Here is a 20,663-nt window from a genome sequence, read left to right as displayed (position 1 = left end):
CTGTCTCTGCTCATGAAAGAAAAAGGAACACAAGGACATAGACTTGATCTAATGTGCAAATTAAGCAGAGTGATTAAAGAGAACTTTTTCACACTGGATAATTAGGGTATGGCAATGTAGTGGAGGCACGTTCAACTAATAGAAATGGTGCGCAGGAATATGGAGAAAAGGCAGGAAATCAACACTAGATAATAAAGTCAGTGCAGGAATGATGGGCAATAGCCTCTTTATGCACCATGATGATTCTGTGTGATTAATGCTTCTCTTACAATGTTGAATATAGGCTTCAAAGTGTTGAAGAGTCAATAATAATCCCAAAGTATTTTTTTCTGCAGTAGAGTACTTCCTCTGATACGGGTTTATTTGTTAGGTAAATAGCGGTATTGCCACTCTTGATATGTTTACAAAATTGCTTCCAGTTTCTCAAATGCTACTTGGCATTCCACTGACTACACCATCTTTGCTTGTTCCCTTAACAAAATTGTTAAATTTATTGCTATTGAGCTGAAATTATGCCCAGTAACATCCACACACATTCCTAAAAACCTCCTGCTTTCTTGTTTAGTTTTAGGATTTGCTAATGGTGAACTGTGCAGAAGTGGGTACTGCAAATGCTAGAGATTAGAGTCAAGATTAGAGTGGTGCTAGAAAAGCATAGCAGGTCAGGCAGCACCCGAGGAGCAGGAAAAGTGATGTTTTGGGCAAAAGCCCTTCATCAGGAAAGGGCTTTTGCCCAAAATGTCGATTGTCCAGTTCCTCAGATGTTGCCTGACCTGCTGTGCTTTTCCAGCACCACTCTAATCTTGACTCTAATGGTGAACTGTAGCTGCTTTGACTAGGTTCAATCAAATAATTTTCCAGCAAGTATTGAGTCTTTGTTTCCACATAAGTGTGTTTTTCTGGGCTTAACTAAGCCAGGATGGTGAATGGCTTGAAAAATAACATGCAGGTGGTGGTGTTCCCATGTAATTGCTGCCCTTGTCCTTCTAGCTGGAAGTGGTCATGGGTTTGGAAGGTGATGTCTGAAGATCTTCGGTCAGTTTCTGCAGTGCATCTTGTAGAGCATTGGTGGTGGAGGGAGTTGGAAATGTGTTGCTGGAAAAGCGCAGCAGGTCAGGCAGCATCCAGGGAACAGGAGAATCGACGTTTCGGGCATAAGCCCTTCTTCAGGAATGAGGAAAGTTTGTCCAGCAGGCTAAGATAAAAGGTGGGGGGGAGGGGCGTCGGAAATGTGATAGGTGGAAAGAGGTCAAGGTGAGGGTGATAGGTCAGACTGGGGTGGGGGCGGAGAGGTCGGGAAGAAGATTGCAGGTTAGGAAGGCGGTGCTGAATTCGATGGATTTGACTGAGACAGGGTGGGGGGAGGGGAAATGAGGAAACTGGTGAAATCCGAGTTCATCCCTTGTGGTTGGAGGGTTCCTAGGCGGAAGATGAGGCGTTCTTCCTCCAAACATCGTTTTGTTGTGGTCTGACGATGGAGGAGTCCAAAGACCTGCATATCCTTGGTGGAGTGGGAGGGGGAATTGAAATGTTGAGCCACAGGGTGGTTGGGTTGGTTGGTCCGGGTGTCCCAGAGGTGTTCTCTGAAACGCTTTGTCCTGGATGTTGTCAAGCATCTTGAGTGTTGTTGGAGCTGCAGCCATCCAGACACGTGTGGAGTATTCCATCCCCGTCCTTCCTTGTGCCTTGTAGATGGTGAATAGGTTCTGGGGAGTCAGGAGGTGAGTTAATTGCTATAGTATTCCTAGCCTCTGACCTGCTCTTGTAACCATTGTGTTTATGTGGCAAGTCCAATTGAGCTTCTGGTCACTGGTAATCCCAAGGCTGTTGATAGTGGGGGAATTCAGTGATTGTAACAACATTGAATGTCAAGGGGCAGTAGTAAGATTGTCTCATGTTGGAGATAGTCATAGCCTGGCATTTGTGTGGCACAAATATTACTTGTCATTTATCAGCCCAAGCCTGGATATTGTCCAGATCTTATTGCACATAAACATGGACTGCTGTAGTATATGAGGAGTCGCAAATGGTGCTGAACATTGTGCAATCATCGGTGAAAATCCCCACTTCTGACCTTATAGTGGAGGGAAGGTTATTGATGAATGAGCAGAAGATGTTTGGACCTAGGACACTACCCTAAGGAACTCTCATTTTCCTTCCTTTAAATATGAGAACATAATGCTCAACTGCCTGGGCATTTCTGTGTTGCCTAATCAAATTGTAGGAAGTTCACTTGGATAACTGTCTACCTCTCCTTTAACCTCACTCCATTTTTCTTTATTTGTTAAAGTGTGTGTATCACTGGCTAGGCTAGAATTTATTGTCCATCCCTAATTGATCAGAGGGCAGCTAAGAGACAACACATTGCTGTCAGTCTTGTCTCTGTTATCCTCCACCATTCTTACCACCTGCTCCTCTTTATCCTCTTTTTGATGATACCATTTCAACATGTTTATGTGACATAAACTGATTCTTATTCCTACAATCAGGAGTAGCTATTAGATTGGTCAGTCACCTTACACACTTTCCATACCTTGTCGCGGTCACTGAACTTGACTTTCAGAGGTTCATCTTGCAAAAGCAACAAAACCAGTACTTCATCAGCCACTTGAAATGTTCTAGTTAAGAATATTTATCTGTGCAATCTTTTCATTTGTGAAGCCTTCAGATGCTCTCCTGTACTACTTAACATGCTCCTATGAATCTTTCTGGAAATATGGAATCTAATGTTGAGGATTTGACTTTTTGTTTCAAGTATTTCTCCCTAATCCATTTTAATTGACTTTCATGATCATAAATCAACTCAAATAGTGTAAACCCGGTAGATTCATTTGGGGAATCTCTAGTGACAAACAGTAAGAAATCCAATCCTTGGCCCCAATCCATGACAGTATGATTTATTTATGGTTTTGGGAGTCTAATAGTGCCTCTTCAAAAATCCCATGTTTGCACATGATAAGCAATTGACTTAAATTGTTTTATTCACTGCTGATGATTTTAAGTATCATTCATGACAGCAAATATGGTACCAGACATGAAAAGCATAAGTGTTTTTGATGGCAGAATAATTAAAATGGCTATGACTAAGATTTTTTTTTAATCAAAGTCTAAATAAATCCCTTTCCAAGGATGGTCAGTTGAAGAGTCTGCAGAATGCAAGCACACCACAGTTAACTGAGAAAGTGTAGCTGTTTTGAATATAAATATATTTTAATAGCATCAGCTGTTCAAGCCATCTCTCTCTAGGCTTTGGCTGTGTGTGGTATATCCATGCAATTACACTTGGTACCTCAGCACTTCTGTCCATAAGTCTGTGGACAGAATGGCAGCCACAAGACGCCAGCAAACTATCTGCACCTGGTTTAAATTTGAAGGTTGTTTTACATGATGTCAGAATACTATTGTCAGCAACCTAAAGGTCACAGCAGCATTCATTGTAAGAAAGGAGGCTTTCCATTTCTAGAATTCTTCTAGCTTTATTGTAGTGGAGCTATAAAATCAAAGAATATGATTAATAGTTTCAGTGCTTCAGATCTTTTAAAAAAAAATTGTTTTGTAAACCCTGCCTAGATGACACTGATGGGCTCTGACACACATTAACCGTTTCAGTGATGTATCATGCAGCATTCTTAATCGAAGTCGGATGCAAAAAAGTGATCCTCCTAAAATTCAAATATTGGAATAATTATGATTTGCTAAATTACAGATGTGTACAATAGTCATGCTTTATAAAATAAGACAGCTGACGTTGAGGTTGCAATTACAACTTGCAATGTATCTTGACAGTCGAGATGAAACCATACAAATTTGAGATTGTACTCAGATTTAAGACTGACAAAGCTAATACAACAATAGATTGCTTTGCATTTACTCCAGTGATCAATCGGATTTTGTTTGGTGAAACAGATCCCTTAAGTGTAACCATTCAATGAGATAGATCCAATTCACATATTGTAGCTGTGTTTTTTTTAATTAAGTAAATACCATAATTCCATCTTCTCATTTGCTCTCCGTAGATAAATTGAAATTTTGTTTATCAAAATAATTCTCTTTCTAGCCAGTACAGAAAAAGATGGGGGGTGGGGGGCACCAAATAGAGTCATAAACATTAACAATTCTATTACATGGTTCAATTATTTAATACTCATGTTTTGAAACATATTACATTTTGATTTGTTTCAAGATTTTGTGAATGAGAACGAAAATAAAACACCAAAGGCTACTGAGTAAAATGAAAGACATTTCCATTGCCCAGTGATTGCTGCTGATAGAGAATTTCTCAGTTTGGTTTATGTCCAAGGCACAAAAACTACAACAATAGGAAAGGTAATTTTATATTTTTTATGTTTCATATGTATTTGCCTAAGTAATATTCATCTGGAGCTTTAAGTTAAGTTTGGTTGACTACTGATGCACTGTTTAATGTGATGTTTTGATCAGATAGTCTCTAACATGTTTAATTGTAAGCTGCTGTCGCTAGTCAAACTCCCCCTGTCACAGTTTGACCAAATGTGAAACCTGAAACTGAGACATTCACCCCTGGGAGCAGTGAACTTGGTAAGTAAAAGGAATGCAGAGAACTGCTATAAAACATTTCACCCTACCGGGAATATATCCGAATTAATCTTAACAATTTATAAGAAGGGAATACTATAAAATATTTATGCAAGAACCTTAAAAAAAGTTTGTGTTTGCATCAGACCTACTAATAGAGTTTTATAACTATCATTGGAAAAGTGGATACTACTCAAATCTGTAAAAACTATTTTAATTGAAATATAATGCAAGATAAATTTCTTAGTATATTAATGGAGTACATTAATGCTATTTAACTTCCTGGTTAGTAGAAATGGCATATCAATGACATCAGTGTCTGCCTGTATACCTGCATGGCGTGATATTGTTGCATATGATAGAAATGCATATTTGAGCTGCAACAGTGTTTCAAACTGTGCAATGTCAGGCTCTCATCCAGAAGAATTGGTGACCCGTACCATTATTGAAACTGATTTTTGATCGCATTCGAGTGGTGACTTAGTCAAAAACAATCATTTGAATCAGGTACTTGTGACCCTGGAGCATGAATTACGTCAGAAGGAGTTTGCTTCTAGTGTATAATGTATATTGTCACAAGCCAGTACCATTCAGCTAGTTACTAATATAAGAAGTAGCATGACAACATAGGATAATGTGTGAATTGAGGCTGATACTGAGAAAATACTAAATAACTTACTAACCCTTAGATCTCCTAACTGCAGTGATATTGCTCCGAGGCTGACTCTGTATTCCACCTCCATTTCCTTTGACATCATCACTCAATTTTCTTCTGCTATTGACAGCTAAGTAAGCAAGAACCCCATTTATTTCCCACCTTTAGTTGTCCTGGAGGAGGTGCAAACGATGCTGCTAAGAGGCCATCCGTAGAGCTTTGACTCTGAGATGATAAAATGGAAATATATATAGTGTGTTACTTGGCGGTCAGGTGCTCCCATATACCAGCTGTCTTTGTCTTTCTAACTGGTGGAGGTTTCAGGATTGAGAGATGCTGTCAAGAGATTTTGGTAGACTCCTGACACCAGGACAATGGTGGATGGTGTGAGTGTTTAACAGAGTCAACATGGTGTAAATCAAATGGATTATTTGTCTTGTTATGTCAGGTTTCTTGTCAAGTTGTTGGAGCTGCATTAATTGATAATGCTTCTGGCTTTCCCTTTAAGATGCTTAGCAGACATGCTTGGGAAGGCAAGTGGTGAGTTTCATAGCAATAGAAGCAGGAGTAGGCCACTTGGCCAATCAACAAGGTAAAAACAATGACTTCAGATGCTGGAAACCTCCTTGGATGCTGCCTGAACTGCTGTGCTCTTCCAGCACCACTAATTCAAAATCCATTTGGCCAATCAAGCCTGCTCCGCCATTCATTAAGATCATGGCTGATCTATCCATCGTCTCAGCTCCTCATACTGCGTTATCCCCATAACCCTTAATTCCCCTACCGTGCAAAAACCCATCCAACTGTGTCTTGGATAGATTTAATGAAGCTGGCTCTATTGCTTCTTTGGTTAGAGACAAAAAAAACTGCATATGCTAGATTCCAAGGTAGACCAGCAGGATGCTGGAAGAACACAGCAAGACACTATTGTCACCCACCCCCCCGCCCCCATATGATGAGTTTCCCTCTCATCCCAGCATGCTGCCTCCAGTCGCCAGAATTGAGTCCCCACATTGTCTGTCACAGAAGTGGCCCAGGATATACCCCTTGACTTTCACTGAGCTATGACCCATCCCCTCTGAATAACTTGGGTGGACTGCCCTGAAAGCTGAGTGAGCAGACCCCGACTGATCTGTGTACAGCTCCCCGAATGATTCACCATAACTCCCCAGGATGGCTGTATTGAACCTGCAGGACTGACTGTAATCCACTCCCCAAACTGTAATGATGCAGACTCCCAATCACTGACCATCCCTAGCAGCATCCCGCTAATGTTTTTTGTTCTGTGCAGATCTGTGAGATCCGAGCGCTGCAATAACTTCCAGAACCAGAATTCAATGCTCCAAACAGTGTTTGCCCACCAATCTATACCTGTGGATCCTCGAAACAGTCACACAACCTAGAGGGAACATTGGCCCCAAGCAGCTGACAGACCATGTCCAAGCCCCTGGACTGATATGTGATGCAGCCTTTGGCTGACTATTCAAGGACTCTTTGACCTAAGACTCTAAAGACCATATCTTTCTATGTTTCTATATTTTTAGATTGTGAATTGAAGTGGGATCAGAACTGTTTTGGAAATCAAGGATTGTTGTAGTTTTTAAAATCAAATTACCTGGCCCTCATTGAGAACACTTTTTACACTGCTGTTTGTTCAGGTGAAAGTGGAAGCTTGAACAACTTCAACAAACAGAATTTGCTGGAAAAGCTCAGCAAGTCTGTCAGCATCTTTGGAGAAAAAGCACAGTTAAAGTTTCAGGTCTAGCGACCCTTCTTCAGAACAGGATAGTGGAAGCTTAGTTTGCAGGTGAGCTGGAGCCAAGGGCTGTGTACAAGTGGAACTTGGGCTGAGAACAAGCTGATTAGTCTGCAGACTATTAGTGGACTAGTGACCAGTTATTGATGATAAAGGTCTTCTGCCTGCCAACAACTGTAGGATTAGCTTCCAGATAGCTAAACAGTTTGTGGTTATGAATCTTTTATTCATAGTCATCAGACCTGTGGAGGGAAAGAGCTGTTTTGCTTTGCAATAAAAAATGCATCTGAAAGTCTGAAAATAGCCAGTTTATTTCCCCTTTCCAAATGTTGTTGTAAGCTGTGACTTTTAATCGATAAGTCAAAACCCTTTGAGTGGGAACCAGTCACCATTTGCATCTTGCAAACAGATGAAGATACCTGGAGAAGGAAGACCCAGAAGCAGTATTCTGATCATCATAAGGGATCGACTCAGCACGCTCTGTGAACGTACAAACAGCTTTTCCTCCACCAAATAATATTAATTTCTTTTCCTGTCCGTGTCTGTCTGCATTTCTGTGTAGAAGAGGGGTTTAGAAGGGATTTTGAATTTTAATGAGGAGAGTTACGTCAATAGATCATAATTGTTAATCTGTAGCTAGAATCTATTTTTTGCAACAAGAAAATCTTGGTAAGTACAGAAACCTGGTCCATGCTTTCCGTCAACCTGGGTCTGAAAGTCAGATACATTAAGGAATTCTACATAATTTTTCACATCTTCAACTTCCATGATAACGGGCAGAATAGCTTGGCTTGATTTCCAGCATGAGGCATGAGACTCCATTGACTTGCTTGAGGATTACTTCCCTGGACTTTGAGACATGGCCATTTGATTGATGAAAATGCAGTGTGTTTGCCATATACACTGCTGGCTCATGGTGCAGGTCTGATGTCACACAGGGCCAAACTGCAACATGTCCATCTCCTTGACTAGTGAGAATATTACTTGCCCCTTATTGGCCGAAGCCTGAAAGTTATGCAGATTTTGCTATATTTGTTTACAGCCTGTTTCAATATCACTGAAACTCAAGGCAAATTCTGTCCTTGGAAATGATAATGTGATAGTTGGTAGAAAAATGACCAATTCTGTTCCTCAAAGCCTGTAATTATGTCTTTGAATACCATGGATATAGCTGAAGAAGTCGTAACGCTTGTGTTTATAGCAAAATCAACTTGCACATCCTGAATGAACTGGTGTCTGTTTACAAATGGATGAAGAGTTTTTTGTGTTCCAAGGTCAAGAATGTAGCAGCAAATTGCAATGTTCTGGGATTAAGAAGATTTCTGTCAACTCCATGACAGTTCAAATGAGTTTATGTTGTAGGATGATGGTGTTATTATGCAGACAAATAATGAGAAGGGCAATTTTATTGCACCTGTCAAAAAATGATTGTGATATCAATTTTACATAATGATATAGAATGCACAATAAAAAGGGTTCGGATTTTCCATTTCATGTCTACACAGATTTCAAGTAAAGTTAAAAAAAATTTTTTAACTAAGCAGCATTGTTATTTATTTTAAAATGTATTTGGTATATACAGCATTTATTTTGCACTCTTAAATAAAAATATTGACAGTAAATCGAAGATGTGATCAATACATTAAGAAAAGCAAAGAGGCAGATATTTGGAATATCTGCACAGCTAAAGATTTTTTTTAAGAAACCCTACAGTTTGGAAACAGGCTATTTGACCCAACAAGGAGATAGGAGAAAGTGAGGATTGCAGATGCTGAAGATCAGAGCTGAAAATGTGTTGCTGGAAAAGCGCAGCAGGTCAGGCAGCATCCAAGGAACAGGAGAATCGACGTTTCGGGCATGAGCCCTTCTTCAGGAATGAGGAAAGTGTGTCCAGCAGGCTAAGATAAAAGGTAGGGAGGAAGGACTTGGGGGAGGGGCGTTGAAAATGCGATAGGTGGAAGGAGGTCAAGGTGAGGGTGATAGGAGGAGTGGGGTGGGGACGGAGAGGTCACGAAGAAGATTGCAGGTTAGGAAGGCGGTGCTGAGTTCGAGGGATTTGACTGAGACAAGGTGGGAGGATGGGAAATGAGGAAACTGGAGAAATCTGAGTTCATCCCTTGTGGTTGGAGGGTTCCTAGGCGGAAGATGAGGCATTCTTCCTCCAACCGTCGTGTTGCTATGGTCTGGCGATGGAGGAGTCCAAGGACCTGCATGTCCTTGGTGGAGTGGGAGGGGGAGTTGAAGTGTTGAGCCATGGGGTGGTTGGGTTGGTTGGACCGGGTGTCCCAGAGGTGTTCTCTGAAATGTGGGACACCCGGACCAACCAACCCAACCACCCCATGGCTCAACACTTCAACTCCCCCTCCCACTCCACCAAGGACATGCAGGTCCTTGGACTCCTCCATCGCCAGACCATAGCAACACGACGGTTGGAGGAAGAGTGTCTCATCTTCCGCCTATGAACCCTCCAACCACAAGGGATGAACTCAGATTTCTCCAGTTTCCTCATTTCCCCTCCCCCCACCTTGTCTCAGTCAAATCCCTCGAACTCAGCACCGTCTTCCTAACCTGCAATCTTCTTCCTGACCTCTCCACCCCTATCCCCACTCCGGCCTATCACCCTCACCTTGACCTCCTTCCACCTATCGCATTTCCAACTTTCCTCCTCCCTACCTTTTATCTTAGCCTGTTGGACACACTTTCCTCATTCCTGAAGAAGGGCTCATGCCCGAAACGTCGATTTTCCTGCTCCTTGGATGTTGCCTGACCTGCTGCGCTTTTCCAGCAACACATTTCCAACAAGGAGATAGTGAGGACTGCAGATGCTGGAGATCAGAGTCGAGAGTGGGGTGCTGGAAAAGCACAGCAGGTCAGACAGCATCCGAGGAGCAGGAGAATCGATCTTTCGGGGAGGGCCTTCATTCGACCCAACAAGTCCACACCAAATCTCCAAAGAGAATCCCACCCAAACTCAACCTAACTGACGCATCCCTGGATATTGTGGGCAATTCAGTGTAGTCAATCCACCAAACCTGCACATCTTTGGACAGTGGGAGAACTAGCTATGTGGATACAAAACTGGCTTGAAGGTAGAAGACAGAGCGTAGTGATGGAGGCTTGCTTTTCAGGTTGGAGCAATGTGACCAGTGATGTGCCACAAGGATGGGTGCTGGGTCCACTGCTTTTAGTTATTTATATAAATGATTTGGATGTGAACATAGGAGGTATGGTTAGTAAAGTTGGAGGTGTATTGGACTGCAAAGGAGGTTACCTCAGAGTACAATGGGACCTTGATCAGATGGGCTAATGTACTGAAGAGTGCCAGATGGAGTTTAATTTAGATAAATGTGATGTGCTGCATTTTCGAAAGGCTAATCAGGGCAGGACTTGTACACTAAGAGAAAGTGAGGACTGCAGATACTGGAGATCAAAGAGTGTGGTGCTGGCAAAGCACCAAGGAGCAGGAGCATCGATGTTTCAGGCATAAGCATTGTACACTCAATTATAAGATCCTGGGGAGAGTTGCTGAACAAAGAGACCTTGGAGTGCAGGTCCATAGTTTCTTGAAAATGGAGCTGCAGGTAGATAGAATAATGAAGAAGGCCTTTATTGGTCAGTGCATTGAGTATAGGAGTTGGGAGATTATGTTGCAACTGTATAGGTTAGGCCACTATTGGAATACTGCATGCATCTGGTCTCCCCTGTTATGGGAAGGATGTTGTGAAACTTGAAAGGGTTCAGAAAAGATTTACAAGGAAGTTGCCAAGTAGGAGGATTTGAGCTAGAGCGAGATGTTGAATAGGCTGAGGCTCTTTTCCCTGGACTGTTGGAGGCTGAGGGGTGATCTTATAGAAGTTTCTAAAATCATGAGGGGCATGGATAGGGTAAATAGCCGTGGACATTTCCCCAGGTTGGGGGAATCCAAAACTAGACTGCATAGTTGGTGAGAGGGGCAAGATTCAAAAGAGACCCAAGGGTAGTGTGTATATGGAATGAACTTATAGAGGAAGCAACATTTAAAAGACATCTGGATGGATATACGAATAGGAAGAAGTTAGAGAGATATGGGCCAAATGCTGTCAAATGGGACTAGATTTATTTAGGATATCTGGTCAGCATGGACAAGTTGGATGAAAGGGTCTGTTTTCCTGCTATATATCTCTATGACTCTAAGTGTATTTTACATGTGCAGTGTCTCATTTCACTATCCAGTAATCAAAAAAGTAAAACCCTCAACAATGAAAAATAAACTTTTCACATTTTGCAAACAAATACATGAAACAATTACATTAGGCAAGGGAATGAGTATTGGGATTACATATCAAATGAATGTATCTATTACTCATCATTAATTTACTGATCTGAAATACAATTCACCTCATCAGGATTCCCAATTACCATGGCAATGTTGAAACGTATAAACTCGACTTTAAGGAAAATTAGTTCAAGATAAAATTTATTTAAATGTTGAGACAAATTTCAAATATAAGAATATTGAGCAAAATTATAATATTAAATGAGTATTGAGCCTTTCATAAAAAGGCTTCTGAAAACCTACCTCTTCAACATATTTCCTGATGTAGTTATGTGTCAAATTTTGTTTGCTAATGATCCTGTAATTGCATTGGGACATTTTACAACATTAAAGCTATTATGCAAAATGTGTTTTTTTCAGCCATCTTCCTCCAGAGAATCCAAAGTATCTGTTTGTTATCTTTTCTTGACATACTGCTCATGTTTCAGATTTACTCCCTACATTTTTATGTAAGACTGCTTAAAATGATAATATAGCAGCTTCCACTTTCCACCCCTTTGCCTCTTCCAGTGAACACAAATTTCAGGACCTGTCTCAGTGTTTCCAGAATGCCAACTCAAAACTATTCCCATTCCACAGACCCAGTCCCTCTCAGATCTCTCACGCTCTTTGACTCTCCCAAAAAGTACTTCTTTCTAAGAGACCCCCCCATTACACTAATATTATACGCATGGCTGCCCCATTGCAACTAAATCCATGATCATACCAGTTTATACAACCTTACTCTCAATAAAGTCAATTACTGACCATGAGCAATGCTCTAACAAAATTGCTTATGTGTTTACTACACTCCCAGTCTGGTTTTAGATCATCTCAATGATATGTGAATGCAAACCCATTAATAATTCATCGCTTTATCATTCACTGGCTACCTCTTGAATGATACATGCAAAGTATTTTGTTCCTTCACTTCCAGTATTGAAATCCAGCTGATGTTAAACATAGAGTTGGTTATAGTGATACGGATGCATGTAGAAAGCTGGCTCGAGGTGAAATTGTACTGTGGATGTTTATTAGGTAGGTAAAAACAATGACTGCAGATGCTGGAAACCAGATTCTGGATTAGTGGTGCTGGAAGAGCACAGCAGTTCAGGCAGCATCCAAGGAGCAGTGAAATCGACATTTCGGGCGAAGGCCCTTCATCTGATGTTCATTATCAGAGTTATGAACTCCATTTAAAAAATCCCTGTTCTAACCTAACATCAAAGCACGAGTGTCAAATGGAGAACATATGTTGTGTTCTGAACATACACAGAGAGCCTGTGGAATAGCCTCTCTAATTTGCTTATTTAGTTGTCAGGTTTATTATCCAGTTCAGATCCATTTACAATTATGATAAGATAAACTTTTCTATAGACACTTTATAAGATTAAATTAATACCAAGTTTGTTGGATCAACTTATATCCTTGAACTCTGACTGTAGCTTTATAAAGATTTACGTAATGAACAAATACTACTTGTTGAGTTTGGTCTCACGGCCAGTACTTTAATTCATCTTTAAGAGACATTCTCACGATATTATCAGTACATAATAGCATGTAACCTGAGTGCATAAAGATCTCCTACTCCATCTTACCTTGGGTTATTTGAAGCCTGACACTGCAATGGAAGCATGCTGTTTTATTAAACTATTAGCTTAGTGTTAGCCCAGGCACTTATGTGTGCATGGAATGTGACGTTCATATATAATGTTTAGTTGTAATAAATGTCTGTTAGTTTGTTCAACATCACAATATCCCAATTTTTTAACATTATAAAAAACAATATAATAATACCAGATCAGGTGAAAGGAGGTGTGTTTGACTATAGTGTCAAAAGTGAAACAAGGTTTTTGTAGATCTTAGGAAGTTTATAAGTAAATTCTGGAGAATTGCAAAGTTATCAGATTCTTTTCCTTTTGTAAAATGTTTTAATTTTTCTGTACTTCTAATTGACTAAAACATTATTTCTGCTGGAGAGCAGCTGATGGCACTAATTTTCTTTGGCTAGCTGACAACATCTTTCGAAGTTTGGACAGAGCTCCATAGAAGTACGCCAGTGTTTGCAGGAGTTCCCAGGAGTATGCCAATATTTGCAGGAGGCCCCAGCACCGTCTGTGAATATTTGCAGAGGATCACCCACCACCCACCTATGAAAAAAATGAAAATTGCTGTGATAGAGGTTGCATTATTAAATGAGATTTTGTATAAATATGATTAAAACTGTAAGCTGTTTCATGGAACATTTTAACTAGAATAACACGTTGGAAGACATTCACATTTGATGTCAAAATTGCTTTTGGAATTGTTAAACACATGAAGTTATGGGTTCGAATAAATCCAAAAATGCAACACAGCTGTTGCTTTGTGACAGCAACAGTTTGTACTTTGTATAGCACCTTTAACATTGCAAAATATCCCAAGGAGCTTGTGGTGAAACCAAGAGGTCAGCTTGTTACAGAAATTAGCCTTGCCACAGTATTATAAAAAGCAGCATAGAATAATGTATCATTGCATTTTGGAAGTGGAAAATGATCTGTGGAATTCAGTTAGAAAATATACTGAACTACTTTTCATGCGCTGTCTCTGCTGGCAAATAACAATTCTGACATGTTGGCACCTCTAGAGAATCTCAGATTGATCCTTTTAACATAATGTGGCACATAACAGAAAGGCCACATATGCTCAACTCCGCCCCCACTTTCAACACTGGTTTAACTCGACCGAAATTTGCAATTAGACATTCTTCTCTTCAGAAAATATTAGTTGAGTTTGGAACTCAGCTCTTTGCTATCCTTTACATCTTATAAGTCAAAATATTTGAAGAGGGAATTGATTTCTGATGTAGCAGAGAGTGAGTCTGCTGTTTTTATTGTCAACAGTTTATAATCCCAGTTTAGGCAGCACATGGGCAAATTAAAGTTCATCCTTATGGACAGTGAAGGCGGACATTAGGACAGACTGAGACTGAATTGCTTCCAATTAAGGATGTCCAATTAATATCAAACTTTCCAAAAGCCAAGCATATTTGCTTACTTTTAGTTTCAATGATTTCAAGCCCCATTTAGTTTGAATTATTTGTATTTTGTTTGCCTCTGTGTGCTTGTGTATGAGACAAAACACCCACCCTGTTCAAACACCATTTCCCAACCTGTGGCAGATTGTGCAGATCCAGCATTGGACTGTTTAGTCACTTCATGGCCCAAAGCTTTGTGAAGGGAAGAAAGTCATCAAAGGTGTTCATCATCTGCCCAAGAGAGAGATCTGTATGTGTGTTTGGATGTAATCATACTTGGTATGCATACATTATGATATAGACTCATAGAGATGCAGAGCACGGAAACCGAACATTCAGTCCAACCCGTCCATGTTGACCAGATATCCCAACCCAATCTAATCTCACCTGGCAGAACCCGGCCCATATCCCTCCAACCCTTCCTATTCATATACCCATCCAAATGCCTTTTAAATGTTGCAATCGTACCAACCTCCACCACTTCCTCTGGTGCGCATTCCGCACACCACCCTCTGCGTGAAAAGGATGCCCCTTAGGTCTCTTATATCTTACACCTCTCACCATAAATCTATGTCCTTTAGTTCTGGACCCGCCCACCCCAGGGAAAAGACTTTGTCTATTTATCCTATCCATGCCTCTCATGATTTTGTAAACCTCTATAAGGTCACCCCTCAGTCTCCAACACTCCAGGGAAAACAGCCCCAGTGTATTCCCTATAGCTCAAATTCTCCAACTCTGGCAACAACCTTGTAAATCTTTTCTGAACCCTGTCAAATTTCACATATCTTTCTGATAGGAAGGAGACCAGAATTGTGAGCAATATTCCAACAGTGGCCTAACCAATCTGCAACATGACCTCCCAACTTCTGTACTCAATACTCTGACCAATAAAGGAAAGCATACCAATCACTTTCATCACTATCCTATCTACCTGTGACTCCACTTTCAAGGAGCTATGAACCTGAACTCCAAGGTCTTTTTGTTCAGCAACACTCCCTCGGACCTGACCGTTAAGTGTATAAGTCCTGCTAAGATTTGCTTTCCCAAAATGCAGCACCTCACATTTATCTGAATTAAACTCCATCTGCCACTTCTCAGCCCATTGGCCCATCTGATCAAGATCCTGTTGTAATCTGAGGTAACCTTCTTTGCTGTCCACTATACCTCCAATATTGGTGTCATCAGCAAACTTAACTAAACCTCTTAAGCTCACCTCCAAATCGTTTATATAAATGAAAGAAAGTAGTGGACCCAGCACCAATCCTTGTGGCACTCCACTGGTCACAGGCCTCCAGTCTGAAAAACAACCCTCCACCACCACCCTCTGTCTTCTACCTTTGAGCCAGTTCTGTATCCTAATGTCTAGTTCTCCCTGTATTCCATGAGATCTAACCTTGCTAACCAGTCTCCCACGTGGAACCTTGTCTAACGCCTTAATGAAGTCCACATAGATCACATCTATTGTTCTGCCCTCATCAATCCTCTTTGTTACATCTTCAAAAAACTCAAGGTTGTGAGACATGATTTCCCAACCACAAAGCCATGTTGACTATCCCTAATCAGTCCTTGCCTTTCCAAATACATGTACATCCTGTCCCTCAGGATTCTCTCCAACAAATTGCCCACCACCGATGTCAGACTCACTGGTCTATAGTTCCCTGGCTTGTCCTTACCACCCTTCTTAAACAGTGGCACCACGTTAGCCAACCTCCAGTCTTCCAGCACCTCACCTGTGACTATTGATGATACAAATATCTCAGCAAGGGGCACAGCAATCACTTCCCTAGCTTCCCACTGAGTTCGAGAGTACACCTGATTAGGTCCTGGGTATTTATCTACTCTTATGCATTTCAAGACATCCAGCACTTCCTCCTGTGTAATTTGGACATTTTTCAAGATGTTACCATCTATTTGCCTACATTCTGTATCTCCCTTTTCCACAGTAAATACTGATGAAAAGTACTTGTTTAATATCTCCCCTGTCTCCTGCCGCCTCACACAAAGGCAGCCTTGCTGACCTTTGAGGGGCCCTATTCTCTCCCTAGTTACGCTTTTGTCCTTAATGTATTTGTAAAAGCCCTTTGGATTCTCCTTAATTCTATTTGCCAAAGTTATCTCATGTCCCCTTTTTGCCCTCCTGATTTCCCTCTTAAGTATACTCCTACTGCCTTTATACTCTTCTAAGGATTCACTCGATCTATAGGGAGTGGGCGGCACGGTGGCACAGTGGTTAGCACTGCTGCCTCACAGCGCCTGAGACCCGGGTTCAATTCCCACCTCAGGCGACTGACTGTTGCACATTCTCCCCGTGTCTGCGTGGGTTTCCTCCGGGTGCTCTGGTTTCCTCCCACAGTCCAAAGATGTGCAGGTAAGGTGAATTGGCCATGCTAAATTGCCCGTAGTGTTAGGTAAGGGGTAAATGTAGGGGTATGGGTGGGTTGCGCTTCGGCGGGTCAGTGTGGACTTGTTGGGCCGAAGGGCCTGTTTCCACACTGTAATCTAATCTAATCTAAAAAAAACTTACATATACTTCCTTCTTTTTCTTAAACCAAATCCTCAATGTCTGTAGTCATCCAGCATTCCCTATACCTACCAGCCTTTCCTTTCACCCTAACAGGAATATACTTTCTCTGGATTCTCGCTATCTTATATCTGAAGGCTTCCCATTTTCCAGCCGTCCATTTACCTGCAAAAATCTGTCCCAATCAACTTTTGAAAGTTCTTGCCTAATACCGTCAAAGTTGGCCTTTCTTCAATTTAGAGCTTCAACTTTTAGATCTGGTCTATTCTTTTCCATCACTCTTTTAAAACAAATAGAATTATGGTCTCTGGCCTCAAAGTGCTCCCCCACTGACACCTCAGTCACACTGCCCTGCCTTATTTCCCAAGAGTAGGTCAGGTTTTGCACCTTCTCGAGTAGGTACATCCACATACTGAATCAGAAAATTGTCTTGTACACACTTAACAAGTTTCTCTCCATCTAAACCCTTAACACTATGGCAGTCCCAGTCTATGTTTGAAAAGTTAAAATCCCCTACCATAACCACCGTATTATTCTTACAGAAAACGGAGATCGCCTTGCAAATTAGTTTCTCAATTTCCCTCTGACTATTAGGGGATCTATAATACAATCCTAATAAGGTGATCATCCCTTTCTTATTTCTCAGTTCCACCCAAATAACTTCCCTGGATGTTTTTCCAGGAATATCCTCCCTCATCAATGCTATCCCTTATCAAAAACACCACTCCCCCTCCTCTCTTGCCTCCCTTTCTGTCCTTCCTGTAACATTTGTATCGTGGAATATTACGCTGCCAGTTCTGTCTATCCTTGAGCCATGTTTCTGTAATTGCTATGATAGCCCAGTCCCATGTTTCTAACCATGCCCTGCGTTCATTTGCATTCCCTGTTAGGCCTCTTGCATTGAAATAAATGCAGTTTAATTTATCAGTCCTACCTTGTTCTCTGCTTTGTCCCTGCTTGCCCTGACTGTTCGACTTGCCTTTGTTCTCAACTGCACCGGTGTCTTTCCTCACTACTTCCCTGGGTCACACACCGCCACCTTACTAGTTTAAATACTCCCAAACAGCTTTAGCAAATCTCCCTGCCAGTATGTGACTCTATGTGTGACTTTTCCCCCTTCCTATAACTGCCATCCATCACATACCATTGCTCTTGTAAATTCTTTATTGTCTCTAACTGTCTCTCCAACCAATCCATTCGATCTGATAGGATTCGCAACCAGCGGCATTTATTGCAGATATCATCGTCAGTAACTTGTAAACTCTCCCAAATGTCCCATATCCGACAAGAAGAGCATATCACTCTACTAAAAGCCATTTTTGCTTCTTTCAGTCTACAGACCCAGAAAATAGCACTGTCTTATTCCTCAACAAAACATTGCTCCAGGTTAAATTAATACTTATGGCTTATATTTTAAGTTGAATCAGGAGACATATCTCAATAAAACATATAATCAAGAAAGAATGATGGAGAACGGGAAAAAATTGTGGCTGTAACAGCTACTCCTTTTTTGAGGTATTTTAGGTGTTAGAGGTGATTTCTTTCAATTCCAGGAGCAGCAATTACTATTTTATATGCTGTTGCATTGTTTTGGAACTTTGAATCTTCTTGTGAATAACTGATTTCCAAATTCATAATTATTTTGGTCAGTTGTTTCAGTTCCATCTTCCATATTAAAAAATTGTTTGATGAGGTTGCTAAAGATTCCACAAGTGTTTTGAGGATGGAAATCTCATTTGATCAATTTAATAAATAAATTATCTTTCTTACGGTTGTGCAAGTTAAGAACACAATATTGACATAATGTGAAGTCCAGCATGAATTTATTCAAATTGGTTTGAAATGATGGGAATTTAAATTGGTTTCTGTATGCATTGGAATGTGGCAAATAGGATATGGTGTGGACACTAATTAGGAAACTTATTTTGAAAATGTGGAGAGAGAAAAACATTTTGGGGTATTAGCTTCAGAAACTGTTTTGGTTGCACAAAGGCAGGGTTGTCAGTTTGGAAAATGTTGTTTTAGAAGTTGTTTAGAAGTACAGTTTTAATCCTTCGAAAAGTATAAAGGCAGCAGGAGTATACATAAGAGGGAAATCAAGAGGGCAAAAAGGGGACATGCGGTAGCTTTGGCAAATAGGATTAAGGAGAATCCAAAGGGATTCTACAAATAAAGTAAGGACAAAAGGGTAACTAGGGAGAAAACAGGGCCCCTCAAAGATCAACAAGGCAGCCTATGTGAGGAACCACAGGAGATGGGGGAGATATTAAACGAGTATTTTGCATCAATGTTTACTGTGGAGAAGGACGTGAAGACATAGAGTGTGGGGATATCGATGGTGACATCATGAAAAATTTCCAAATTAGAGAGGAGGTGCTGGATGTCTTAAAACGCATAAAAGTAGATAAATCCCCAGGACCTGATCATGTGTACACTCAAACTCTATGGGAAGCTAGGAAGTTATTGCTGGGTCTCTTACCGAGGAGGATCAGTGGGCGGCACAGTGGCACAGTGGTTAGCACTGCTGCCTCACAGCACCAGAGACCCGGGTTCAATTCCCGCCTCAGGTGACTGTGTGGAGTTTGCACATTCTCCCAGTGTCTGCGTGGGTTTACTCTGGGTGCACCGGTTTCCTTCCACAGTCCAAAAATGTGCAGGTTAGGTGAATTGGCCATGCTAAATTGTCCGTAGTGTTAGGTGAAGGGGTAAATGTAGAGGAATGGGTCTGGATGGGTTGCTCTTCTGAAGGTCGGTGTGGACTTGTTGGGCCAAAGGGCCTAATTCCACACTGTAAGTAATCTAATCTCATCAGTAGTCACAGGTGAGGTACCGGATGACTGGAGGTTGGCTAACGTGGTGCCACTGTTTAAGAAAGGTGGTAAGGAAAAGCCAGGGAACTGTAGACTAGTGAGCCTGACATTGGTGGTGACAAATGTTGGAGGGAATCCTGAGGGACAGGATTTATATGTATTTGGAAAGGCAAGGACTAATTAGGGATGGTTAACATGGGTTTGTGCATGGGAACTCATATCTCACTAACTTGATTGAGTGTTTTGAAGAAGTAACAAAGAGGATTCATGAGGGCAGAGCAATAGATGTGATCAATATGGACTTCAATAAGGCGTTTGATAAAGCTCCTCATGGTAGACTGGCTAACAAGGTTAGATCACATGGAATGACAGGGAGAATTAGCTATTTGGATACAGAACTGGCTCGAAGGTAGAAGACAGAGGGTGGTGGTGGAGGGTTACTCTTCAGACTGGAGGTCTGTGACCAGTCGTGTGCCGCAAGGATTGGTGCTGGATCCACTGCTTTTCGTCATTTATATAAATTATTTGAATGTGAACATAGGAGGTATAGTTAGTAAGTTTGCAGATAACACCAAAGTTGGAGGTGTAGTGGACTGCAAAGAAGGTTATCTCAGAGTAAAATGGGATCTTGATCAGAATCGCCAATGGGCTGTGGACTGGCAGATGGAGTTTAATTTAGATAAATGTGATGTGCTGCATTTTTGAAAGGCAAGTCAGGACAGGACTCATCTACTTAATGGTAAGGTTCTGGGGAATGTTGCTGAACAGAGAGACCTTGGATTGCAGGTAGATAGAATAGTGAAGAAGGTATTTAGTATGCTTTCCTTTATTGGTCAGAGCACTGAATATAAGAGTTGGGAGGTCATGTTGCAACTGTACAGGACTTTGGATAGGCCACTATTGGAATATTGTGTGCAATTCTGGTCTCCCTCCAATTGGAAGGATGTTGTGAAACCTGAAAGAGTTCAGAAACGATTTACAAGGATGTTGCCTGCTTTGGAGGGTTTGAGCTATAAGAAGAAACTGAATAGACTGAGGCTGTTTTCCCTGGATAATT

At 41.1% G+C, this 20,663-nt stretch overlaps 1 protein-coding gene across 1 annotated transcript in view; it reads left to right on the top strand.

The window, feature by feature from the left end:
- slc38a6 (solute carrier family 38 member 6) overlaps nt 1-13,596 on the top strand; it is a 71,986-nt gene extending 58,390 nt beyond the window's left edge. The window contains exons 16-17 of the transcript XR_006312720.2: nt 4,184-4,326; nt 13,271-13,596. The gene's annotated coding sequence lies outside the window, so the exon portion shown is untranslated. The remainder of the gene's footprint in view (nt 1-4,183; nt 4,327-13,270) is intronic.
- Nucleotides 13,597-20,663: the final 7,067 nt, after the last annotated feature.

This window comes from Chiloscyllium plagiosum, unplaced genomic scaffold (genome assembly GCF_037043375.1).
Source record: "Chiloscyllium plagiosum isolate Xiang-an unplaced genomic scaffold, Cpla_swu_hap1 HiC_scaffold_8, whole genome shotgun sequence".
Classification (NCBI taxonomy): domain Eukaryota; kingdom Metazoa; phylum Chordata; class Chondrichthyes; order Orectolobiformes; family Hemiscylliidae; genus Chiloscyllium; species Chiloscyllium plagiosum.
The sequence above is the reverse complement of the archived record's forward strand: the minus strand, read 5'-3'. Positions and strand labels throughout refer to the sequence as shown.